The sequence below is a fragment of the Eumetopias jubatus genome, unplaced genomic scaffold (assembly GCF_037043125.1).
Source record: "Eumetopias jubatus isolate StellerSeaLion01/CBP00866 unplaced genomic scaffold, mEumJub1_p1.0 scaffold_2, whole genome shotgun sequence".
Taxonomy (NCBI): domain Eukaryota; kingdom Metazoa; phylum Chordata; class Mammalia; order Carnivora; family Otariidae; genus Eumetopias; species Eumetopias jubatus.
In genome coordinates this window covers 68,334,598-68,362,353 of record NW_028274808.1, presented here as the reverse complement: position 1 = coordinate 68,362,353, position 27,756 = coordinate 68,334,598, and positions in this window count along the sequence as shown.

The following is a 27,756-nucleotide window of genomic DNA, read 5'->3' as shown; positions in this document are numbered from 1 at the left end:
AGTGAGTCTTCCCCCTCACTTCTAGTGCTTGGCAACCACTGACCAGCTGTCATTACAGTTTTGCCTTTTCTAGAGTTTTCTAGAATATAAATGGAATAAAACATTTTGTTTTCTTTTGTGTTTGGCTTCTTTCACTCAGCATAATGATTTTGAGATTTGTCCATGTTTTTGCATATATTAGTACTTCTTTTTATTGCTGAGTTGTATTTCATTTTATGGTCAATCCACAACTTGTTTTTTTTTATTCATTTGTTGTTTTTGGGTTGTTTCCAGTTTGGGTCATGGTGAATAGAGCTGCTTGAACATTTATGTATAAGTGTTATGAGTATTTTATTTTTCCTGGGTAAACACCTAGGCATGGGATTACTGAGTGATATGGTAAGTGATACGCTAACTTTACAAGAAACTATCAAAATGTTTTCTATAATGAGTATATCATTTAGCTTGTTTTCCAGTTGTTCCACATTCTTAGAATGTGAGAGTGTTTTCTATAATGAGTATATCATTTAGCTTGTTTTCCAGTTGTTCCACATTCTTGCCAACATTAGTATTACCAGTCTTCTAACTTCAGTCATTTTAGGGGATATGTAATGACATCTCACTGTGGTTTTCATTTGCATTTTCCAAATGACTAATGAAATTAAACATCTTTTATGTGCTTATTTGCCATCTGTTTATGTTCTTTGTTGAAGTGTATTTTAAATCTTTTGCCCATTGTCTTATTATTTTCCTTTTCTTATTATTGTATTTTGAAAATTCTTTTCTTACTCTGGATATGTATCCTTTATCGATAAGTTGTTTGCAGATACCTTCTCCTAGTTTATGGCTTGTCTTTTTAGCAATAGATTACCATGGTCCTTGGTGAGACTTTTTATATATTTCTTCTGCTTGTCTGCTGAGTATCTAGGAACTATGGATTCATAATTTTCACCAAATTTGTAAAATGTTGGGGACTATTTCTTCAAAATTTTTTTCTATCACTCTTTCATCTCTTTTCTCTTTTCCTGGATCTTCAATTACACATATATTAAACTGTTCGATACTGTTTCATAACTTTCTGAGGACATATATTTTCTTCTTAATTTTTTTATCTATGACTTTTATCATGTTATTAAGTTTCCACATCTTCTGCTTGTTTAATCTACTATGAATCTTAACCAACATATAGTTTATTTCAGATAGTATAGTTTTTTTCAATAAATTCAATTAGGATCTTTTAAATCTTCTATGTGTTTTCTTCTTATGTTCATCTTCTCTCTTAAATTCTTGAGAATATTTGTTTTAAATCCTTGTCTGGTAATCCATCATCTCTGTCATTTCTGGATCTCTTTCTCCTTCAGGTTTTGTTTAATGTTTCCTGCTTTAAAAAAAATTTAAGTTAATTTTGACCGATCAATTTTGTAAATTTTATATTATTGAACATTAGATTTTCTTGTATTCATTTTAAAAAAAATTTGACTGTGAAATAGCATACAGTAGGTGAAAGACTTTAGGGTGGCTCCATAACCCCTGACTCCTGGTATCCATGACCTTACAAAATTCCCGCCCCCGAGTGCTTCTAATCACTAGAATATGGTGAAGACAATGAGATGTTGCTCTCCTTATTAGGTTATGTTATACATGGCAAAAGTGATGGGTTGTCACTCCTTGTTATGTTGTGTTAGACTCCATCTTGTCAGATTGGAGCTGGAAGCTGTCCTTGCAGGCTTGATGAAGAAAGTGGCCATGTTGGTTGGCTTCTGTGGCAGGGAACTGTGTGTGGTATCTAGGACCCGAGGGTGGCCTCCAGCTAATAGCAAACAAAGAGCCAGGGCCCTCAGTCCCACAACAATGGAAATGAATCCTGCACACAACCTGAGTGAGTCTGGATGTGGATTATTTCCCCAGTGAGCTTTGAGGTGACACTGCAAACTGGCTGACATCTTGACTGTAACCTGATTTAAGTTGACACGTTTATGGTAATTTTTATGCAACAATGGAAAATGAATGGACACACAGTCAAGTTACTCTTGGATCAGTTTGGTCCTGGCTTACTTTTAACTTTTTTATAGTGCGTCTAGACAGTCTTTAGGTAAAATTTATCCTTTCTCAAGATGTGAGACTCCTGAGGCCTCTGTTGAATGAGCTGTATATTAAAAACTATCTTCACCCTCCCCAGTGGGAACAGAAACTGTTTCCAGACCTGCACAAGTTTAGGAATTGTGTGGCTTACTGCCTTAACCCAGATATCTCTTTGGTGTTATGGACTTTCATCTGATATTGGCACTGGCACAGAATAGTACTCTGACAAAGATCTGAGAGTACATGAGCTCTTTCCTTATACAGATCCTTCCCTATGGGGTATTGTGCCCTGCAAATTCTAGAACTTCTTGAGCTCTTTTGTCTGTCTTTCAATTCAGCAAACTGTCAAGCTCTGTTTGCTGCGTCCTGGAAACTGTCTCCAGGCAGAAAGCTGGGCAATTCTCAGACCAACCTTGTTTGTTTTCCTTCTCAGGGATCTCCCAGTCCTGTGCTGCCTGCTGTCCAATGTCTGAAAATAATTATTTCATACATTTTTCCTGTTTTGTTTGTTTGTTTGTTTTAGGCAGGAGGGCAATTTTCAGAGAAGTTTATACTTGAGGCATGCTTTATTTTGTGATCTGTCACCCTCTGGAATGAATGTATCATGAGGACTGCTTTGCCTGCTTTGTTCGGGTTTGCTTGCTTTGCTCACTGCTGGATCCCTAGTGCCTGGAATATTGCATATGCATAGTAAACGATCAATAAGTGTTTTTAGAATGAATGAGTTTAGACATACTATTCTTCGTGTCTGTGGAGTGTATTTCCCCCTTTCTGATTTGTTTTACTGACCTTGAGAGCTCAGGTGACTTTGGATTCTCTTGCTGTTTTACTTGGGATATTTCATAGAATCCTTTTGTTAACTCTTTCTTGCTTCTCTGAGTTAATTCCTAAGGTATTCGTTTGTTCATTAATTTTACAATACACACTGAAAACATAGTATGTACCAGGTGCTCTTTTAGGCACCCGTTAAAAAAAAAAACATGGTCCTCAGCCTTTCCCTTTTCCCTTTCATTAGCCCAATCTACTTCATATCTCCACCCCCCTTTTTTTTCCTTAAGTTTTAGAGCTGCATCTGAAAATCCTTTAAACACAGTGGTCACTAGTGGGGTTTTTTTGTTTGTTTGTTTTTGTGTTTGTTTTTTTACTCTAAGTATAGACGAGTCAGTTAGAAGTACTCTATTGCGTAGCTGGCTGACAACACTTGACCTTGGGGAGGCACAGACAACTTGGTAGAGCAAAGGCTATATACAGAGAATGACTAATTGGCACCTCTACTTCTACCCTTTTCCACACTTGCAAGTTGCCAAAGAGAAAATAAAATGTCTTAGAACATCATTTCTCTAAAAATAGTCTATTGGAAGATAGTGAATACAATGATAATAATGAGTATCTTTTGAAATATCCTAATTTAAAATATTTGACACTAAAGTATGCTTTTTCCATTAAAGCATTGTTCTACATATGTTATACACAATTTTCTGCACAAAAAATTTGGTGGCTTAATGTATTATATTGTTTCTAAGTGTTCCTGTTTAGAAAGTATAATAGAAGCTGTCATTTTAGGATCTTAAAAAATGAAGCAAATTTAATTTCCTGAGAAGATAATCACGGAATGATGTAGTTCAGCTTTACTCTCAATAAAATAAGATATTGTGTCTATTGTCTGGTAGTTCTGTGGCTATAATAAATCTTAGTTTATGAAAAATATTTTCATTAGTGCTTTTAGAGATTAAAAATACTGGAAAGTTATTTTTATACCTCTCTTTTAATTTTATTTCAAACTACCAGACTGTTAGTTCTATGAGGACAGAAACAATCTTTTTTGCTTATTGATGTAACTCCAGAACTAGCACATTCTAGATGCTTAATAATTTTTTTGCTACATGAGTAAACTCTATGTATTAATTAACATTTTCACTCATGCTGAAAGAAGAAGATATCAGTGATCATCTAGATTTTTCAAATTTACTATATAAATAATAGTCTTTTATCAAATGGTTTAATTGTATAGGTGCACATAAGTTGAAAGGTATCTCTAATTTAAAAGGACAACACAAAATTCACTACTTTAAAAATCTAACTAAATTATTAATTATTTCCATTGGTTGAAACCACATGGAAACCTATTAGAACATGAAGCATATAATAAGGAAAGGGAAAATAAATAATTGAATTATATATGCTTAGCAGAAGAGATGTCAAAATATACCGTACAGTTCTTCAGGAAAGCTAAAAGCAATGAAAATTACCAGGATGAAATGCAGGTCACAATCATTTAAACTTGTTTCTCTCTATCCAGCACTTGCAGAAGTTTATGGATGAGCAAAGCTCTGAATAAATTAGGGAGAGTACACAAGGAGAGTTTTCAGAATTAGATCCCTTTTCATATGAGGTCTTTCTTGGAGGAAGGACTGAATGAAGGAGGAAGTATATTTTTAGGATCTTGTGAAATTTCATGATCCAGAAGAGCAAACATTACCATTCTACCAAAATAAGCCTTTCCCTCTCCTCTCTGCAACAAGCCCAAGTCACCACATGCTTTGTTCTGGCTTGCTGAATACTCTTATGAAGGCCCGATTTTATTAGAGTCACATTAAGATGTGTATCTGGCTTCTATTTGGACACAGTTACTATGGCTGACCTAAAATATCATGAAAATGATATGGTGCAGTCAAAGCATGCATATGGCTAGTTATCTTTTCAGGTTTTCAAGATGTTCACTCTCCTCCCATTTGTTGTCCTTTGGTAATGTTCTGAAGCATTTTGAAGGTTTTGTTGTTGCTGCTGTTACCTCCTTCTGATAGGATTTACTTGGCAGATGTTGTTGGCTACTGAGTTTGGCTACAGTGAGCCATGATGCCATCCTCTGGCAACTGCGTCTTTAGGTCTGCTTATGAATACAATGAGATGCTGCCCTTGTTTCCTACTTTTAAGAGAAATAAGAAAGGGATAGTGTTGTTCGTTTTGTTTGGCTTTGTTTTTTGCTTTGAGGAAGATTAAACTCAAAACTCACCGTTGTATAGTGCTACCAAAAACAAAATCTAGAAGGAACAATATTAGGCCAAAGTCAGGATTCTAATGAAATACATAGCAATGTCCCTAATCTTTTGTTTTTAAACTTTTTAGTTTTATTGCACCTCCTTGAATAGTTTTCAAAAGTAAAAACTACTCTTGCATTACATGTATAAAAGTTTATGATGAATCAGGTGATTTTTAGAGTGGCCTCTCCCCTCTGTTGAAGGTTTATAAAAATAAAAATGAAAGCAAATTATGTTTGCTACAGATTCAAATTTTATCAAAGGAGCAAGAAGCCACATTCATTCATGTAGACATTAACGCTCTGTTTTGAAGGAAATCAAATAATACAGTTTATTTATTGGTAAGCACGATTTGCTGTGGTCTTGGAAATCAGCCATAAAATTTTATAAGTTATAAAAGAGTAATGGCCTCCAAGAGGCCAGTGGAGACTTTTGTTTTGAGAAGGAAAAGAAAAATAATAATTGAATGAAAAAGGATTCCATATCTTTCAGATGAGATTTTGCGTAGTAAAAACGAAGTTATTTCATATAATATTAATGCTATTTTTCTACGAAGAAGTGAACAAAGCAAGTCTGTATATTTTCTTCCTTGGAATGTGTGCATGATTGTAACTATAATGTAATGAGGATAGTATTATGATCTGACTTCTGGAATTGGTCTTTTCTACTTTTACATTTATTTTGTTCCCTTATCTATCTATGCTGTGAAAAAACTTGAACAAGGGACCACATCTTATATTTTGTGTTTTTATAATAGTGTCATATAATTTAGGGTCCCCATAAGTAAGTAATTTCTTTTCAGCCTTGTGATCAGTTGTATAAAGGTTTGTATGTGTATAATTAATATTATATCAGATATATTTGACATCATTTTTTTGTGGTGCATAAGATATTCAAGGATTGAACTTCCAAAGCCCCTAAGGGAGTAGTTTGCTGTAAGGAACAGGGTGAAAGCCAATAATAAAGATCTACGAAAGGCAAATTACATTGCAGAGCCTCATGTGCTATCTAATTTGTTCTTCAGGGTGAACAAGTCTAATAACCAGTTCATCCTAGTTTGCCTGGGACTTTACTGGTTTTAGCATTGAAAGACTTGAATCTTAGGAACCCCTTAGTCCATGTGATCAATATACAAAATTTCAGGGGGTCAGACAGTATCAAATCTATGTCTGTGTCTATAATTGTGAATGACTCTTATGTATATCCACATACAAAATTACTATGTATACATCTATAAAGATAGATGTACATATCTAGATACATGGATACATAGTGATTCAGGCAGGGATGGGAAAACTTCCCATCTCCCCATTTATGCTTCAAAGCTTGACATTGTTTACCTTTCAATTGAGCAATTTGTGTCTGATGCACATTTTTTTAAGCAAAATCATATAGGCACACTATTGGTTAGTCTTTAGTTTTCTCTTTCTTATCTATCATCTATCTATCATCTATCATCATCTGTTTTATTTTATTAGTAAAAAATTCACAAATTGTAGGATGCATTGCTGACGGACATATGTGGAAGAAGCAGCATTTCCCCTGTGCTAGATTCATTTTCCTTTTGAAACTGATATTCTTAAATGCCCTAAACTTGAATTTTTCATGTAAATTTTTAGTGTTTTAAATGTGAATATTGAAAGCATGAAAACCATTAAAATACTAACTGAAAAAAAATGCTCCTCATACCACTTCAACTATGTTGTGTATATGAACAACAGAAATGGACATTTCTCATATATGGGAGATATTTCTTCCCAGTGATTCCACGATTAAGGCTTTTTAAAGCCTTTACAACTTCAGTTTATGATCAATGTCTTATACAGCATTAACCTCTTCAGGCCTCACCATTATGTGGTTAATATCTCACATTACCATTTATACCCACATTTATACCACCTCTTTGTAGACCTCACCGAATAACTGTGCCTCTTAGTTTTCTAATCAAAGTTTCCCAGTCCTGCACCATGGTTCCTGGGCCTCTCACTTGTGTTCCATCTTTTTTATCTTAGGCCATAGAGAGCCACTGTAGGATGTAGCTTGCTATTCCTGCCACTGCCCCCCTTGAAAACAATGCTTCTCTCTGCTCATTTCTTTACTTATGGAGATGTATTTTGCTGTAAAATGCTATATCTTATTTGTCACTTTATCCCAGCACTTGGGATAGTGTCTGGCCCATAATAACTGTTCAGTAACGATGTGTAGATTGTATGAATGAATGAGTGAATTCATTTATTCGCACAAAGTTACTGCGTTCAATATGTACTATCACAGCGCTAGCAACTGAGGGTACAATGATGGATGTAAGAGACATTGGTGTTTCCCATACAGAGGGCAGTTACAGTTCACTGGAATATATAGATGATTGAACAGGCCATTGTAATGTGATATGAGGTGCCAAGTGCCCTGCCAGAGGAGTGTAGGGTGCTGAGAAGCCAAGGAGGGGCACCTGGCTACTCCATTTAGGATTCACTCAGGCTACATGGCTTACAGATGGCTGGTTGTTCTGGTTAGGTATGTTTCATTGGACATGGGCAGAGAGAAATTCTTTACCTCTCTGAGCCCAGAAATGCATCTTCCAAGCAGAGTTCTCTCTTTAAAAGATACTGAGCATCTCTACAAATTCTACATCATTTCTGGGTTTGAGGACCTTAAAAACACATGCATATTTTTAAAGCAGAAAATTGGTTCTTCAATGCATTTCAGTTTCTGAAAATTTCAGAGAGGCATCTAAGTTTATCTTTTTTCTTTAAAAATGTAACATACTAAGCATAATGTCTAAAAACTATGATGGAAACCTAAGACTAATTCACTTCTTTTTTTCCCTTTTTTTTTTTGATAGAACATGAAAGGAGAAAGAGTATCTTACAGTTTTTTTTTTAAAGCATACATTTCAATGCTTTCTTTCCTTCTTTTTACTTGTTTAATCATCACTGGCAGGTGTGCATGATGATGTTAGTGAGGTTTCTTTTATTTCTGGCAAAGCACTAGTATACAATTTTATTTTTATGAAGTAAATTTCAATGGGACCAATGTACTCTTTGGAACTCTTTAATATCACATGGTGTTAGGCCAGGATAAGAAACTCTTTTAAATGAACTTTTTTTGTTTGTTTGTTTCCTATTCTGTATTATTCACATGCTAATATTCTGTCAAGTTTCAGTATATGTCCTAGAGCTTTAGAAAGTATTTTATCTTCAGATGCTTCACTCATGCTCATCAAAACACAGTCAAATGAGAAAAATCTGGCTCACTTTCTAGTCATTTTTTTGACTGATAACATATTGTAGCATTTTAATGAGTATAGTATAGTTATTTCAAAATGTTTTATTAATTCTCTCTTTGATTGTGTATATGAAACACATCAGTATGTTATACTTAAATGAAAAGACAAATAAAATTCTTCCAGGTTTTGGTAATAAGTTTTCAGAGAAAAATGGAATCACTCTTTTAACTTGAATGAAAATTAGTAAGATTAGATTCACTATTTGTTTTATTTATTTTTTTATTAATAGTAACTTAATCTAGATTATGTGATTTCATGGATGCTATACATTTTTCAGTCTTTTTTTCCCCCTAATGTAAACATTGTAGTTATTGAACATGTGATTTTCTCTGGATAAAAGGAAATGGTCATGGATGAAATCTATTCCTTTTCTTCCACAGAGTGTTATACTGATTATTCTTAACATTATTTATGTCATGTTACACGTAGAAAACGGTGGTATTTATATAGAACTGAGGGTCAATAACAAGGCTGCTGATGACCTTGAGGTGACCACCTGGGGCCTTGGTTAGCCCTGGGCCTTGCCGAGCTGTACAGGGCTGAGGGGATCGATACCTCACCACATCCATGTACCAGTCACAACCACACCATTTGGGCAGCTCTATACTCACGTGCAAAGGGCAGCCTTGGCCGAATTGTGAAGTACATTACTATAAATGCAAGCCTCGGGCTTTGTTATTTTCTGTCTGTTCCTTTCTTTTCTCTTCCTTCACTTCTTTTCTTCCCTTTCCCTCTCATCTTTTAATATAACATTCATGAGAACATTTTGGCGAATATAACTAATAAGCAGTTATTCTAAAATGTTTGGATAGTAAAAGATATAAATAACACAAGGTTATTCATAATTCCAACACCCCAGAATAACTGTGGTTATACCGTGTATGTGTAAATTATCATATAGCATACACAGTTGTTTTGTATGCTGCTTTTATTGAAACCCGATGTTCTGGATACATTTCCCTATGTAATTAAACATGATTTTTTTAAAAAAAAGATTTATTTATTTATTTTAGAGAGAGCATGAGGAGGGAGGGGCAAAAGGAGAGAGAGAGAGAGAGAATCTCCACCTGACCCCCGCCATGGGCACGGAGCCCAATGTGGGGCTCGATCCCAGTACACCAAGATCATGACCTGAGCCGAAATCACGAGTTGGATGCTGAATCGACTGCACCACCCAGGCACCTCTAAACATAATTTTTAATTGTTGCAAGATATTGCATTAAATGAATGTTCTATAATTAATTTTATAATTAATTTTGTTAGGTAATTCTCGTTTTTCCTGGTGTTATAGTTAACGTGTTGATATATATCCTTAAACATAATTAGGATAAATTTTTAGGAGAACTAAGAGGTCTATTTTAGTTGTACTAGCTGCTATAACAATTAAACCCCTAGAAGTTAGTGCCTGGCTGGATGGACTTTTTGCTCACATAATGGTCAGCAAGGGTGAGGTGTGGTTTTGGAGGTGGTGGTACAGAACTACTATTCAGAGTCCCAGGATAATGATGGCAGGCTCTGTCTTTGTCAGCACATGGCTTCAGTAGTCACCCTGGGTAATGATGTCCAACCAACAAATTTGGGAAGAGAACCAGAATCAGGTATTGCATGGAGGGTTTATATGGGTCAAGCCTGGAGGTGGTCTCAATTCTACTCATTCCCCATTAGTAAAAGAACTTGGTGATAGTTGGATCACATCAAATTACTCTAGGGAGCCTGGGGAAGGAGGTTTAGCTGTGCTCTCAGCTTGTCTTCATCTCAAGATCACAATTCTAACCGTATTTAAGTTTCTTGCCAATTATTTTAAGTAATATTTTACCAATTTAAACCCAAATTAACAGTTAAAAATGCTTGTTTTACCTCAATAGTAACAGGCATATTTTAAAACAGTTTTCCGATCTTAAAGTAAAAACCAAAGACTTCTCATTGTTGCTTTAAATAGCAATTCTTTGACTACTAGTGGAATTGAACATTTTAAACACATGTATGGGCCATTTTTTCTTTCTGAAATCTGAGTTTATAAATTTATCCATTTTTCTACTCAGGTGCCCATCTTTATCTTCATGACTTTAAAAACTCTTTAATAAACTTAGGAAGAAAGCACTTTTTGGTGTTGAGTTTTTTTTGTTCTGTTTTTTTATTTTTTTGTTTGTTTATTTTGGTCCACTTTGGATTTGTCATTTAACTTTATTTATAATAGATATTTCATAGAAAATCTTTAATTTTTATGTGATCAAATCTAACAGTTCTTTTCTTTGTGTTTTCGGTGTCTCTTTTTATGTGCTCTGCTTTTCTGGCATATTTTATCCATTATTATTATTATTATTATTATTATTATTATTATTATTTGTCCTTTCCCAGTCCCTTAATTTCATCTTACTCCTCTGTCTGTTCTGGCTTTCTCCACTCTGACCATTCCCTCTTGTCTGTCTCTCAGGGTTGGCCTTCTTGCCTTGGTCTGTGAATTCTCTCACTCTACTCTTGTCTCTATCACAATTGATTGCTTGAGAATCATTCTGCAGAGAGAAGCTCTTAAATTACATGTCTCATTATTAATACACTTATTAAAATACTTAATATGTGCCAGACACTCTTTAGTGGTTCAAATGCAGTATTTCATTACATCTTAACTTGGGTTAAAGAAGTTCGGTCACTTCCCCAAGGTCACACAAGTGAGTAGCAGGGAATGGATTTATGTTGCTGGAACTTCAAATATTAGAATCAAGCTTCTGGTAGATAACTTGGGTGAGGACCTTTCTAATGCCACTTAAATGCTCAGGTTTAATTCTTCATTTGTAATGCCTACAGCATAACTACTAAGGGTACTCCTAAAGTTTGAGTTCCACTGAGAATCTCTGAAAATCTCTTTTCCCAATGGTTTGTCAATTAGGTACCCATTTCTTTCCATTCATCCTTGATATGATGTAGCAGAATCAACTTTTATTCAATTAGAAAGCTCTATATTTCCCATAAAATGAAATGTCCTGCTTGTGAAAATTCTTTCCTTTTTTAGGGTACATTAGGAATTATTGTCACCGATTAATATTTTGGGGTGACTAAACATCCTCTCAGCCCTGATGTCTCATAGCTCTATCATAGGGTTAACTGTCTTCTATCCATGAGTTTACTACCTTCTAATTCAAGATGGTAAGAGACTTGTGTGATCCCCTGTATGATTCAGATTTGACCCAAACTCCCTATTGTTTAAGTCTTGTTGACCAAAATGTTGCTGTAAATATATAAATCTCATCACTACATTCTTTTCTTCCACAAAACAATGGATTCTGAACAAATGAGATAATAAAACTTAGTATGGAGGCTATATGCATGATATTTGGATTTGGGTACTTATGTTTTAAAACCAGAGTAATTCTGGACTTTCCACTCAATTTTTATGGCCTTTGCACTCACTTAGTTTTAATTTTTATCCCTCCAAGCAAGTAGATACACTCCTTATCAATTCTGTTACATGTGTATTTATTTTTTTGGGGGGATAGCAATATTTAGGTTTGATCTCATGTCATATGTACAGTTGTGAGAAGAAAGCAAAGAAAACCTGAACCAAGTAACTACTCTTAGGTTGGTTGCAGCATCTATTAGTAGATAACTTTTAAAACAGAAACATCCATAATAACTGAATAATCATTTTCTGTTTTACAACGGGAGAGTGGCTCTAACAGAACCATGAATGATTGTCTAGAATCACTTGTGACTATAAAATAATAACATAGTTTATAACAATTGGTCTATGGAATTTTCTCATTATTTTAGAGCCAGATCCAGTAATTTTCTTGTCTATCAACAAAGCCATTTGTACACAGTCACAAACAAAGAAAAATAATGTATTTAGAAGGCTTTGGAGTAAGAAATCCACCACTTCCTTTTATGAATACTTTTTATATCAAAGAAATCAGTATCAGGAGGTATTTCTTTACATTTAATCTGAATTATAAGAGACAACAATATATACAACTCTTAGCAGAGTGGTAGGCATTCTTGATGCAACTTTAACTCATTTTATCTTTTTTCTTGATATTTTCTTTGAACATAAGAAAATGAAGCCTTGAAAAGTTATAAGATTTAACTCCTATGTACAATGATTCTAAAGTTATAAAATACAATGTTTCAATTAGGGAGCCAAGTGATATATACAGAAATTTCATATGAGGAGGTATAAATATATTCCTTTGTTGAATATACTAATCTTGTTAAAGGTCAAAATTTCCAGAGAATCTATCATTCCTGCTGAAAACAAAACAAAACAAAACAAAACAACCAAGTTAAACTCAATCCACTAGCTGTTACACTTAGTTGCATTATTTTGAGCCAAAGGAATTTAATCCTCTTATTGTTTTGGTCTAGTTAAGTTTAACAATAAAATTCCTTACACATCATTTTTCTTGTCTAGGAGGCAGTGAAAAATATAAGTACTAAGTTCAATATTTTTAAATGATTATCATTTTCTAAGAAAAATTGATCTTGGTCACTGGGTCATATTAAAGTCTTTGACTACTTCAGTAAGTTTGAGTTCATCTTTTATTTAAAACACTTTTTAAAACTATAAGACATACAGATTTTATTTTATCTTTAGATTTACTTTTTAGAAAAGCACACAGGTTAGAGTGGTTTGAGTTTAAGGTAGTTGGAATGGGATGGAAATGTTGAGATGTATACATTTTTTCATATAAATTACTCCATAAATCTGTAAGAAATGTTTGGGGTGTGTTTGTGAATAATGTATTGTCCTTCAAGTGTGATACATTTGTTTCTGTGCATTTGCATTTTACAGAGCTCAGATTGAGTCTACTGGATTACATTTGAAAATATGTCAACTTTGTAAAATAGGCTACTGGATATACCCATATGATCTATTCAGACTTAGTAATATATTCCAGTCTTCCTTTTGGGGGCAGAAGTGCCCATATTTTACTATAGTAGCTGCCATCCATCGAATCATATGAAAGTTACTAGATCAAACACCAGCTTTTCAGTTTCTGGAGCTTTTATAATACACATATAACACTGAATGTGAATATTTCAAATTTGTAAAGTTTTGATAATATGGGAAATAGATTTTTATAACCTATTCTCAGCTGCATCATATATTCCAGAAGTCCCGTGACTGTGATTCTGTTTCAATCTTTACAATCTCAAGGAGGTAGTATGTCTTTATGTTCTTATACCCATGAGGTGTTTTTACCCTGTTGAAAAATGTTAGGAATGTGATTGTGGCAAAACTCCTTTGAAAAGTGAAGAATATTTGTGCACAACTTCCTTTAAATTCTTATTTAAAAATTTTGCCTGAGCAGAGGAACACAATTATCATATAGTTTCACTCATATGTGGAACATAAGAAATAGCGTGGAGGACCACAGGGGAAGGGAGGGAAAACTACATGGGAATAATTCAGAGAGGGAGACAAACCACGAGGGACTCTGGACTCTGGGAAACAAACTGAAGGTTATGGAAGAGAGGGGTTGGGGGGATGGGGTAACTGGGTGATGGGTATTAAGGAGGGCATGTGTGGTGATGAGCGCTGGGTGTTATACGCAACTAATGAATCATTGAACACTACATCAAAAACTAATGATGTACTATATGTTGGCTGAACATAATAATAAAAAATTAAAAAAATGTTTTGCCTGCAAAACTACATTTATACTAAACTGTATTTTGGAATGAGATGGGATGAAATCTTTAAATTAAAGTCATTATTAACCTGTTTACTTTTCTGAACTGTATACACTTTCATGAATTAAAAAAAATCCAGTTCTAGAGAACTTTCTCATGTTCACTAAAAATTTTACTTGAGAAATAAACACAAAATATGGTATGTATTAAGCAAATTAGATTTGAAATTTTAATGATGGATTATTTAATTTTCCACAATAGTCACTCTGTATATGCTAAATTAAAGTAAAAAAACAAGCGATGGCAATAACCAATTTAGTGGTTAAAACGGTGGCAGCTGTAAAAAAGGGATGATGCCTAGAAAGTTACATATGGCTGGCTCTGTGGGAAACCAACTTCTTCACTTTGTAACAAATTAATAAACAGGGTTTCTCCATAGATGAATGTGAGACACCAAATGGCTCTGTCTTCCATAATTTATAGGTTTGAACATAGGAAATACACTAAATAACCTGTCATAATCAAGAAATTTTAAGTAAATTATAATCCAATTATATGAGAAAACACAATCAGGAGGCCAATGGGTGAGGTTTGACTGGTTTTATTTATTTTTTGTTTGTTTGTTTGGTATTTGTTTAACTCAGGTCTTAATTACTTTGAGTCATAGCTTGGGCTCTGGACTGAAATGTGCCTTGGGTCTTTAACAGGTGTGCAAGTTGCATAAACTTAATAAATTTTAGATTTTTCATCCCATAATATGGGAATTGTATAACAATAACTACCTCAGAGGATGGTGATGTTTGGGGCAGCATTTCTTCTTTCTTTTACTGTTTACTCTCCTTTGGGGAATATCAATTCTCATGGTTGTTAATCCCATCTTCAGGATAGTGGTGATGTCTCCAACATAGGCTTTTCCTTTGTGCTTTAGACTTGCATTCCTAATTTGTTAATTTATTTATCTCCACTTGAATTTTTCACAGAAATCTAAAGTTTACCATACCTCAAATTACAATTTGTTTTCCATTCAGATAACTTATCTTGGATTCCTCCTTCCCCATCACACCCCAAATACTGAAACCATTAATAAGCCTGATTCTATTTTCAAGATATAATTTTAATCTATCCTCAGTCTCCAGTGCCACCTCCTTAGGCAAACCACAATTATCTCCTGCCTACATCGCTACCAACATCTACAATCTAATTTTTTCCCCATTCTTGTGTAACCCCTTATCCAGTCTTCACATTGTTGCAGCTGTGATAGCCTTGGAACCTAAATTGGATCATATCATTCTTCTGTTTTACACACTACAGGGGCTTCCCACTGAATTGAAAATGAAATGCATATTTCTTACCATGCCTCACAAGGCTCTTCGTGATGGCTTGGTGCATTTCTTGGTAAATCTGTGTTGTGCGACATCCCTCCCAGCTTGCCACACAGAAGCCAAACCGTTTTCCCTTTAGTACTGTGCCTACTCAAAACCTTTCCTGGCCTCAGCCATTCCACATAAGATGTGATCTTTGCATGGCATGCTTTATCTCATCCCTTGTCTCCCACCTCACCCCAACCCTTTTGTGTATTCTCCCTTCAGGCTCAGTTAAAAGATGGCATCCTCAGAGGGCTGCCCTAACTAAAGAAGATTCTTAATTGTGATTCTCTTTTGCTCTGGTGTATTTCTATGTTGATACTTATCATTAAAATTATCGTATTATTTATCAGTTTGCTTTCTTTTTTGTCTGTATTCCCCACGAGGAGTTAAGCCAATGAGGACAGGAATAGCATCGTGTCTAGATACTATCTAGAGAATATCACTCTCTACCGGGTAACTAGCACACAGTTGACACTGACAAAAATTAAATGTTGCATGAGTATATTTAATGCGTGGAAAGCCCAATATATAGTGCCCTCTTTAAATCAAGTACTCAATATATGTTAGCCATGACATCTTGAGCTCATATCTCAAATCTTGGTTGAGGGTATGGGATAAGAGAGTATAAAAAATCCTACTAAAACAATAGTAATATAGTAATTGATTGTAATGCTTTTTTTGTTTGTTTGTTTACTTTCTATAGCTCTTTGGTGAAGTTAATTTTTTTCACATATATTTTCCTGACAAGAACACTTGAATGGTAATTATAAAATAGTGGTGATGTGATAGGAGGTTTGGTGGTCTTTATATATGTAAAAAGACCCGTGGTTTAGTTGTAATCATTAAAACGCTTTGCATGTGTATACTTAAAAACAAATTAAAGAAAATAAAAGAATCATGGGAGAAATATATTTTAGATCAACTTTTTCTTTTTACTCCAAATTAATGACTTTTTATTATATCCAAGAAGGATGACTAAATAATCTCTGAACAGAGGTTGTGGCTTATGTGTCCTCATGGCAGGGTGAGAGGTTGCCTGCTGTCTTCTGCCTCCTAGGCCAAGTCCACTTGGCTGATGTTTTTCATGTTGGCATTTGCAGCTCAGTTCTGAGGATGGTGTAACTTCTGGTCACTTGCAGTTTGGGCAAAGCTCCATCTTATCTCACCATGGACCCCTTGAACTTTTACTATTTCTATCCAGTCCAAGCTTGGGTAGGGGTATAGGTTTCTTTTATGCAGTTCTTGCTATAAGGCATTCAAGTGTTCTAAGATAGACTCCATATCTGCCTCCTTAAGCTGACTTCTGGATTTTATCTATCCAAATAAGACTCAAATGGCTGCCCCTTTGGCTTAGAGCTGGTTGAAATGGAGGTTTCTTTTCACATTTTTAGATAGGAAGTTGAATGGGTGGCAATACTGAATACCTCCCAAAACACTGAAGACTTTTTCCTTTCATTGAAATGAAACCCGAGGGAAGGATATCTGGATGCAGATATTTAATGACTTGTTTTCCCCTCTCTTTTCGCTTTCTAATAATCTCCTTGTACCAGAAGGAGGTGTACTTTTATTTTAGTTACCCTTTTCTGTAGAGCAATACACATGGCCTCATTTTCCACAGAATAAAATGTATTTCCTCTACTTTGTTAAGGTGCTGGATGATTTGAGTCTTCCAGGCTTAGTCTTTACTATGCTGCTACGGGAGAGGAAATAAGAACATCTGACAAATCCTCTCTCAAAAACACGAATCCAACAACCCAGTTTGTGAGGAATTTTCTTCCTGCAAAATCATATTTTGTTTCACAGGCAAAATATTACCAAGGCTTCTCCTCTCTGACACACACACACACACACACACACACACACACACACACACACACCACTTTACATTCTTTCTTTAAGAAGTTCTAATGGATGCTTTTGCCTGATTAAGTAAAGATCTACTCATAAAGGTAATCATAAAGACCAAAGAGATAATTACTTTCATAATTATCTAAATATATCCTCCTTTATACTGGGCATTCACACTGAACACAGAATTAGGAGGATCAGGGGAAACAATTTGGTACAGATGTTGTTACTCATAAGACCAAGAGAAAACAATATAAAAAAATAGAAATCTCAAAAGATATTTCAGTGTACCTATGAATACAGCTTACCATATATGAATTATGCTGGGTTAGCAGGTAACTTTAGTTTCTGAAGTTCAAGAGGCTTGCTATGAATCTGCCATGAGTGCACAGTATAGCCTGTTTTGGTTGGCAACATTTAAATTCAAAAGTTGTTATCTGCTCAATTTTCTCAACCTTAAATTCTCCTCTGCATATCCTGTACATGTTCGATCTCTTGTCCCTGATTTTGCCTGATTTAGTGAGGAGCAGGGTCTATGTAAAGAAGTTGCTCAGTCAGCACTTAGGAAAGGAAGCAAAATTTGTAACATTGGCTCTACTGTAGATAAGCCATAAGAAAAGATCACAGTCATTAAAATAAGATAGTGACTGTTAGACACCTTTACTAAAAGGTTTATTATAATAGGATATGGATCTTGTTAATTAACTTAGTAAAATGTGCTAAATCTAGAAGGTCCTTTCTGGAAAATACAGAAGAGACAATTCATAACTTCTAAAGAGTGTTATAAAATTGGCACCTTTTCATCCAAAAATGAGTAGTGCCCATAAGAGACTCTTAACTATAAGAAACAAACTGAGGGTTGCTGGGGTGGGGGAGTGGGGTGAGGAATGGGGTAAGGGGATGATGGGCATTAGGAGGGCACTTGATGTAATGAGCCCTGGATGTTATATGCAACTGATGAATCACTAAATTCTACCCCTGAAACTAATAATATGCTATATGTTAACTAAATTGAATTTAAATAAAAAATAAAAAAAATGAGTAGTGCCTACTCATGCCATGTACACTCTGCTGGTGGGCAGGAGAAATTGGGCATTTGACTGAGTCACCAGGATACAATAATAAAATTCCAAAGTGAAGACCAAAATGCCAAAGGGAATCTTCAAAGGTAATACCAAGATGCAATTTCTTTCTTTCTTTCTTTTTTTTTAAGATTTTTTATTTATTTATTTGACAGAGAGAGACACAGCGAGAGAGGGAACACAAGCAAGGGGAGTGGGAGAGGGAGAAGCAGGCTTCCCGCGGAGCCGGGAGCCCAGTGTGGGGCTTGATCCCAGGACCCTGGGATCATGACCTGAGCTGAAGGCAGACGCTTAACGACTGAGCCACCAGGCACCCCACACTCATTAATATTTGGTGCCCCCCAAGATACAATTTCTTAACACTTGAAATTTCTGATCTATTTTGAGGTCATAAAATTATCAAGAACGGATATTGAATTAAAGAGCTTTTGAAGATTAGGGCGAATTTTTGGAGTAGGGGTGGGGCTGTTGGTGATTAACTTCTAAATCTATTCCCTCAAGGAGAGCTTGATGTGTGTCTCCAAGTGTTGTGGGGTAAGAAGGGACAGGTGTCAAACAGATGGCTAAGCAATCCAAAGGCAGTCTAACGGAGAGTAAGAGAGAGGGAAAGAGTTGGTGCTGCTCTTGGAGTAACTCTACCCTCTTCCAGTGGTGATCCTATACTAGAAATACCAACCCAATATCAACATAAAAGACATTCTGCCCAAAAAGATTTCTACCAGAAAGTGAGGGCATTTCAATAAAGAGGCACCCTTTGTAGAGACCCCCAAAACACCAGAAGTTGAAGAAGAGGGGATCCGGAGAGGGAGCAGTCAGATGAGGAGAGGCAGTTGGAGGGGCCCCGGCAGGGAGGGTCCATGAACCCATAAAATCACCTATGAGAGAAAAAAAATCAACTTCAAACAACATAACATTATGCCCAGAGAATAGAAAGCTAGTCAAGTTAAACTTTCTGAAAAGAATATTTTCTTTTCTCTCCCTGCACTTAAATTATAGAGCATATAGAGGATATAAATGGCAAGCTGGATGAAGAACTGCGGGGAAAGAGAGAAAAAGCTGTTTATACCTGCTTCCCAGAAGGATGCTATCTGCCTACCTCCAGATCTAGCTGCCAGAAGAGAGAAGATTTAACTGTAAGTCATATTCCAAGATTTTATTATTATACTGGACAGGATATTTTAATTAATAAACTGAAATAATTCTCATTTAAGTGAGTCTAAGAGTAAGCAGAAGAGTCATAAGTCCTACCAGTGTTCTCATTCAGAGAAAGATAAATTTTTCCCTGAGGGTGTTTAAAGTGAGGCTAGGAAATAAAAAAAAAAAAAGGTAAAAATTTGTGCTGTAAAAATATTCCATCATTCATGATTACATTAGATTGTAGAGCAACAATGTGATGCAGTCCCCATCCTCAAGGAGTTAAGTCTGTGATACCACATATTTGTAAGAAGACTGATACTTACATAGGATACCATGGGGATACCTGGGAAGGACACTTGCCAAGATAAGTAGGGATAAGAGAAAATCTCCCAGAAAGATGCAACACAAGTTGAGTTTTGAAAGATGAGTTGGTGTGAGCTGGGAGAGGTGAGGCGTGCTCTGAGTATCAAGAGCGGGACATGCATCTCCATGACCTCTTATTCTAGAGAGAGCTTGTCCCTACGTGTACTGCCCCTTTTTGTTCTATCTAGTGAACTGAGTTGGGCCAGAGAACCTGAAGGAAACTGCAAAGGTTGTTTGTGCCTTTGAGTCTCTAAAGTGTACAACTCTCTGCTCTTTACTTCATTTCCTCTGCCATCTGCTCTCACCTCTAAATTTGTGGAATGAACAGTTTCTTCAGGCAGAGGACTTTGTAGCCCAAACTAGAGAGTACAGAGACTCTTAAAGAATTTGAGGTTCAAGAAGATTCTACTTACAGCCATATCCCTCTCCCCACACCAGTTGTAGGTCTTGATTTGGGAGCTAGGGGAGCAATGGTGTGGAGGAGATGTTGAGCATTTTTGACCCAAGTGAACTCTTTTTCTTTCTTCTCTTAATCTTTTCTTATTTTGATTGGATGCATTGTTTCTGCTTATTGGGAAGTCTAAATTTGCTGTTTACTTATTTCTAGGCATGTTCTTTTATTGCATATATTGTATGCCTACAAAATTGCCAAAAGAGGGAAATAATGTTTGGCCCTCGGGAGGCATATACTAACTTATAATTTCTGTACATCACAGAGTCTTGAGATGTTGCAGGAGGATATATTAAATTGCACAAAGAATCACAAGTGCCATGTAAACTCACAGTGAACGAAGTTGGGAATAGTTTAAACAAACAAACAACTGACTGTTGTACCTCACAGGTCATATTCTTGTCCTTACCTCCTGTAAGACTTAAACTCTTGTAGTGACAAAAAGACAACAGAGTTCTGATTTTCAATTCTAAATCTTTGAACTCGAGGAGCCACATGGAATAAGAGAATTGGGTTTAGCTTAGGTCCAAAACTATGCTTCTTGCTCATGGATCTACTACTCTCCCGTTAGATGACTCAAGGAAAATCTTTCATCCTGTCTGGGTCTTTGTTTTGTCATCCAGAAGAGTACCTTTTTAATTTCAAAAATGTTTTTAGAATCATAAAAGTTAATGCATTTTCTACTGTTAAATGCCACACAAGTGTTAGTTGTTATTATTTTGAGAGCAGACTTGGTTTTAAATCCTGGACTACCGTGTGAGCTCTGGAGAACTGAAATTCTTTCATTTCTTACAAACCATGCATCCTTGGGCAGGTTATTTAATTGCACTGTGCCTCCAACTCTGCATGCATAAATTGAAAACAGTGCTTATTTTGTACAGTTGTTATAAATTTTAGAAAGTTGATGCATGTTAAATATCTAGATGAATGCCTGACACTTATAGGTATTCAAAATTTAAGGCTAATTATTTATTAATATTAAAGTAATGATAATAATTGCCCTTATTATTTACCTACTCATCTAGCCTTGCTCCAGTTTTCAAGGGCTGGAGCTAGCCAGAGGCCCCTGATAGTTATGTCTAGTTTTTCCTTATAGCTTAATGGGTGGGCAGACTTATCTGGCTGGTTAAAATCTCCAGAGCTTTATCGAATTATGTTATCAGGGTGGAGGCTGGCTCCTTATTTTTCTACTTTTTGGCCTCTGTGAACATAAGCATAATGCCAGGGTTCTCATGCTTGATTCACTCTCTGATTTTTGATGAAGAATCTAGCAGTATTCTCTCTTGGGCAAAGAGACCTCAGATCATTCAAAAATAAAATTGATATGAAAGTTTGATTTCTTCACTCCAAGAATGTGGTTAGAATTTTTTCCCCCGGTAATACAGTAGCAGATATTACTTCTTTCCAAGCAGAAAAAGGCATAAGTTGCTAAGTTCCTCTCACTCTGGGCTCCAGACACTCTCTCAGAGGGGACACATGAGTTCGTTACCTGCCTGCACTTGAGCAGGGGTTCCTACGGGGATGCTTCTAACAAAACCAGAACCAAAACCAAATGAAGATTTGGGAAGGACCAGTAATCAAATGGTTCATTTTTTTCATCATTTAGGAGGTATTTGGGATTCTTTTGATCTAGAAACAAACGTAACAAAATTAACAAACAAAATATCAGAACTGGTCCAAATCCTGTTTTCTTTGTTGAGATGAACCTGTAGGTGACTTAACTATTTGTAATGAGAGCCTGCTCTTAAATCCGTCTCCAAAATGAAATAAAAATAGAAACAGCAATTTTTTTTGTCCTTCATCAACCTGCTGATTGTTTGACAAATATTCAATGATTCCTAAGAATGTGTATGTTGTTATAGGTCCACATGTGCTTATCTGAAATCTTTGGGGCCAGATGTGCATGGATTCAGAAATTTTAAGATTGTAGAAAGACGATAAAGTACATTTATTATGTATTACAAAACATTGCCAGCAGGGTATGTGGCAACACCTTATAATCAAATATGTTTACATTTTTGTGAAACATGCAAATAGTCAAGCTGAGTGGGATGAAATAAAGACTTTAAAGCTTCCCATCAGTCCAGGGTGGGTTTTGTTGCCAAATTTGGTTAGGTTATGTCAACTTTTGTTCACTTAGATTTTATAATTTTAAAAACACACTTAGATTTTATAATTTTTGTATTTTGGAATTTCACATAACAGACTGTAAACCTTAGAGTTCCAACCAAGCTTTACTGAAGAGAAAAATATTAATAGAAAGTTTTCACTTATGTCCAAATTGTACAAACATATTTTGAGCAATCCAACTCACCCAAAGAGGAGCATTTAATGACACCGTGGGCTATCGAACTGTATCAGAACTTTTGGTCCCAGTATCATTTGTGTCCCTTTGTGCATTATGACAATGTGAATTTTTTTTTTTTTTTAATCCTGGTAAGGGTGCCAAATAAACTTCTGACTCCTGACCCTCCTTCGTCTGCTGCTGTCTAGCATCCCCATCGCAGTACAGAGCATCTCCATCCAGGTATTTCCTATTAAGAAATAAAACATCACTCCTCTTCACATTTTCTTCTCCTTCATTCTGTGCCAATTTAAATCCACCATTCGTTCTTTTTTCTAATCACAAAAGTAGATTTCAAATACACTCTGCATAGACACTGAAGTTTTTCTTTAGAAACATTGTTCATATTATGTTAATCCATTGCTTAACACACATTAATGGTTTTCCATTGCTCTTACAATATAAACCAAAATTTCTCACAAGAGGTATAATTTCCTGGGCAGTCCGCCCTGCCTATTCCCACCAACATTATCTTATACCAGTCCCTTCTACTTGCTTGTTATTACTGGAAAACTCCAAATTATTTATCTTTTAAGGCATTTATATATATATTGTGTCCTATCCTTGGGTGCTCTTCACCTCCAACTTTGTTTTCTGTCTCCTGTTCATCCTCATTTAAATGTTATTAATTAAAGAGATTTTCCCTGAATCTAAAGTAGGTCTCCACTCTTACTGTTTTTCACAGTACCCTGGTCTTTCCCTTCAACTTATCATGATTTGATTGTATAGTTATTTCTGTGTTTTTTTTGAAGATTTTATTTATTTATTTGACACACACACACAGAGAGAGCAGGAACACAAGCAGGGGGACTGGGAGAGGGAGAGCAGGCTTCCTGCTGAGCAGGGAGCCCGATGCGGGGCTCGATTCCAGGACCCTGGGATCATGACCTGAGCAGAAGGCAGACGCTTAACGACTGAGCCACCCAGGCGCCCTATTTCTGTGTTTTTTGGTTAAGGTCTGTCTCCCCAATAGACTGTAAGATCCACACGGGCAGGGTCCATATTTTTGGGGTCACTACTATGTGCCCACTGCTTAGCAGAGAGTCTGACATAGGGTAGGAGCTTAAAATATTGTATAAATGAATTTATGAATAAATGAGTAACTTAATTGATAGTGACTAACAGCTAACACTCATTATAACAGTCTCACACTCATTATCACATTTAATCTCAAATCAACCATGTGAGGTAAGCAGGACCCGTATTATTAGCTCTAGGCTATGGAGGAACATGCCAAACTTAAAAAGATTGAATGATTTGATTAGAATCATATAAGACTAAGAATAATGTCTCAAATTTCTGATTCTTAGCTCATCCATTCCCATTCTTTACCTCCAGCCACTATTTTTCTTTCAGTCTTTGAAAATGAAAGTAGATTTCAAAATTATGCTTATAGAGTGCAGTAAGGAAAATTAATGTAATGGAGTTGTAAGTAGTTGAATTAAATTCCTGGAATGAATCTTGTTCCTGTGTCCTTTTCCAATTGGGCTTTGCAAAATTTCAGGAGAAGGAGATAACACAAAAGTAACTTATTTGGGGACTCAGAAACACATTGATAAAATGTAAAAGAGTATATACTAAGATACATCTAACCTTGCATTTAAGGATGTGTTCAAGGACAGAAAACGTGGGGCGCCTGGGTGGCTCAGTCGTTAAGCGTCTGCCTTCAGCTCAGGTCATGGTCCCAGGGTCCTGGGATCGAGCCCTGCATCGGGCTCCCTGCTCAGCGGGAAACCTGCTTCCCTTTCTCCCACTCCCACACTTGTGTTCCTGCTCTTTTTAACTCTCTCTCTCTGTCAAATAAATAAATAAAATCTTAAAAAAAAAATGGAAAATCAAGTGAAGGGATGAAATATTATATGAAAGTACTGCCTATTATATTGGAAGAATATCTGATACTGAAAAGAAAAATAAAAACATTTTCTCACTTATATGAGAATCTTATCAAGGCCTTCTTTGTTGATTAGGGCATACTCTTTATATCTCATGTATGCTAAAGTCCTGCAGACATAAATTAAGAATATTCAATTGCTCGGGACCCCCGCGTGGCTCAGTCTGTTAAGTGTCTGCCTTCAGCTCAGGTCATGATCCCAAGGTCAGGGATTGAGCCCTGCCTCAGGTTCCCTGCTTTGCTCTCTCACACTCTCTGTCTCTCAAATAAATAAAATCTTAAAAAAAAAAAAAAAGAAGAAGATAGCAAGAGGGGAAAAATGAAGAGGGGGAAATCAGAGGGGGAGATGAACCATGAGAGACTATGGACTCTGAGAAACAAACTGAGGTTTCTAGAGGGGAGGGCGGTGGGGGGATGGGTTAGCCTGGTGGTGGGTATTAAAGAGGGCACATTCTGCGTGGAGCACTGGGTGTTATGCGCAAACAATGAATCATGGAACACTACATCAAAAACTAATGATGTAATGCATGGTGATTAACACAACAATAAAAAAATTTAAAGGAAAAAAAAGAAAGAGGACTTCTGAAAAAAAAAAGAATATTCAATTGCTCAAAAGTAATTCTGAATGAAGACACAAACAAGTGAAGTTGCATATTCAATAGGGAAAGATATCCTAGGAGACGTATCTACTCTTGACCTTGTCTTTCTTATCTATAATGAATGGCTTTCACTAAGTTGTGTGTACGCCTGAAGCTAACATAATATTGTATGTCAACTAAACTTCAATTAAAATTTTTAAAAATGAAAGGTTTGACTAGATGTTTCATAAAGTAATTTCAATTATTAATATTCTTTGATATGGATTCAAGAATTGGGAGGGAGGGGTGCCTGGGTGGCTTAGTTGGTTAAGTGTCTGACTTGGGCTCAGGTCATGATCTCAGGATCCTGGCACTGAGCCCCACATTGTGCTCTGCACTCAGCAGGGAGTCTGTTTCTTCTTATAGCTCTACCCCTCCTCCCCACTGGTGTTCTCTCTCTCTCAAATGAATAAAACCTTTTATTAAAAAAAAGAGAGAGAATTGGGAGGGAGATGTTCTAATTATGAAGTCCTTAATATAAAATGGGCAAAGTAGACTGACATTTCTAACTCATATCATTCTGTTTTAAAAATAGTCTCTAATAGATATGTTAAATGAAGACAAAGTTCTGTTATAGATCTTGATAATTCCACGAACAAGGTCAGGCCACTTTCATACTGCCAGATCATCACACAGTACCTCTCAAAGTATTAAGTCAAATTCTCCAAGTACCAGAAATGGGTTGAAATTCAGAAGAAACACAGTATGTGTCAAAGGCAAGGTAGCTACTGACAAGAAAAGATATTACAATAGACTTCCAAATATACACTTTCCCTTTCAGGAAATACGGAAATTCGTTTTCCAGGAATGTGTTTCTGAACTCTCACTTGGGAAGACAAGCCTGACTGTAGAAGGGCTATCGAGACAGGCAGCAGGTTGTGAATCATTTGTTCAGAGTTCATGCAGGGGAGGAAATGGCATAATGGCTTAGCCAGTTAAAAGCCTAAGCTCTTGAAATCACAGAGATCTGGTTTTGAATCCTGGCTCTGGCATTTGTTTTTTTTGTGGTCTTGGGAAAGTACTATTCTGTCTATGCCTCAGTCTATAAAATTATAGAAATGTCTCTTTCTGTAAATGAGATAATACATGTAAATACTTATGCCCTGAAATGTTACCTTTTGCCATATAAGTTATGCTTTATCTATGAAAATTAATTCGATTTCAATGCAAACTATTCACCCTCCCATATTATAGCTAAAATGAAAAAAGAGACAGGGGAAAAACATATTTATTATTAAAACAGTTACTAAGAAGTATTTATTTTTAGCTTTGATTAAGTTGATCTAACAATTGATGACAATGCTTTTTTTTTTTTTTTTGAGATAATAAAGAGCTGCCTTAATTAGATAATATCCCCCCTCCCATTTTTTTGGTCATTTTGTTTGCTTCAGTACCATTCCTGTAGATTCATATGAAGTGCTTTTGCCACCTGAGCCCAGGCTTCCTGGGGACTCCTCTTTATTGTCACGTGATTATCTTTGGCTACAAAGCTCCCAGATTGCAAAGCAAAAAACGCAGTGTGGTGATTGTCCATAATTGTAAATCCACTCACTCTTTTTCCATTTTTGTTCATTGTAGGTAATCACATTTTTGTACATTTTGTACCCAGCTGTAGAGCATCATGTACATTAATTGGCACTGAGTTTTCTACTAGCTACCACTTTTACTTTGGAAAAGCATTTAAGGCAAAAACACATAAATTCTTATCTAAGTACTTCAGTTATTTGAATTCTTTATATGCAGTTCTCTGAGAAAGCATATACAGGCATTGGTCTTGATTATCTAGGTATAATTAGAAGCTTACTGCAGAAGAAATAATATGAGAATTAGCATCTTTCATCAAGCATAAAGTGAGATGTCTTGTGAAGAGATGAATTGGAATAGGAACAGGTACAAACACTTTCTTTTTCTTAAGATTTTATTTATCTATCTGAGAGAGAGAGCGAGAGCGAGAGCACACACAGGAGCAGGGGTGGGGAAGCAGGGGAAGCAGCCGCCCCCCCGCCAAACAGTGAGCCAGACAGGGGGCTCCATCCCAGGATGCCACCGGGATCATGACCTGAGCTGAAGGCAAATGCTTAGCCACCCAGGTGCCCTGGTACAAACACTTTCTAAACAAGTTCTAAATTTCAGCTATAGATGGTCCCCCATTTAACAATGATTTTATGATTTTTCAACTTTACAATGGTACAAAAGTGATGAGTACTCACTAGAAACCATACTTTGAATTTTGGGCTTTTCCTAGACTAGTGATACGTAATATGATACTCATGATGCTGGGCAGTGTCATGGAGCAGCAGCTCCCAGTCAGTGACCCAGTCAGGAGGGTAAACAACCAATACACTCACAACCATACTGTATCCTTATAGTCATTCTGTTTCTCAGTGTCAGTACAGTTTTCAACAAATTACATGAGATTGTCAACACTTTCTTAAAAAATAGGCTTTGTGTTAGGTTATTTTGCCCAACTGTAGGCTAATGTAAGTGTGATGTTCATTAGGATAAGTGTATTAATGCATTTTTGACTTAAGATATTTTCTGAATATGGAAATGGATTTATTGGAGTATAGTCCCACTGTAAGTTGAGGAAGATCTGTAATTTGCAGTGAAAAACAAAGGAAG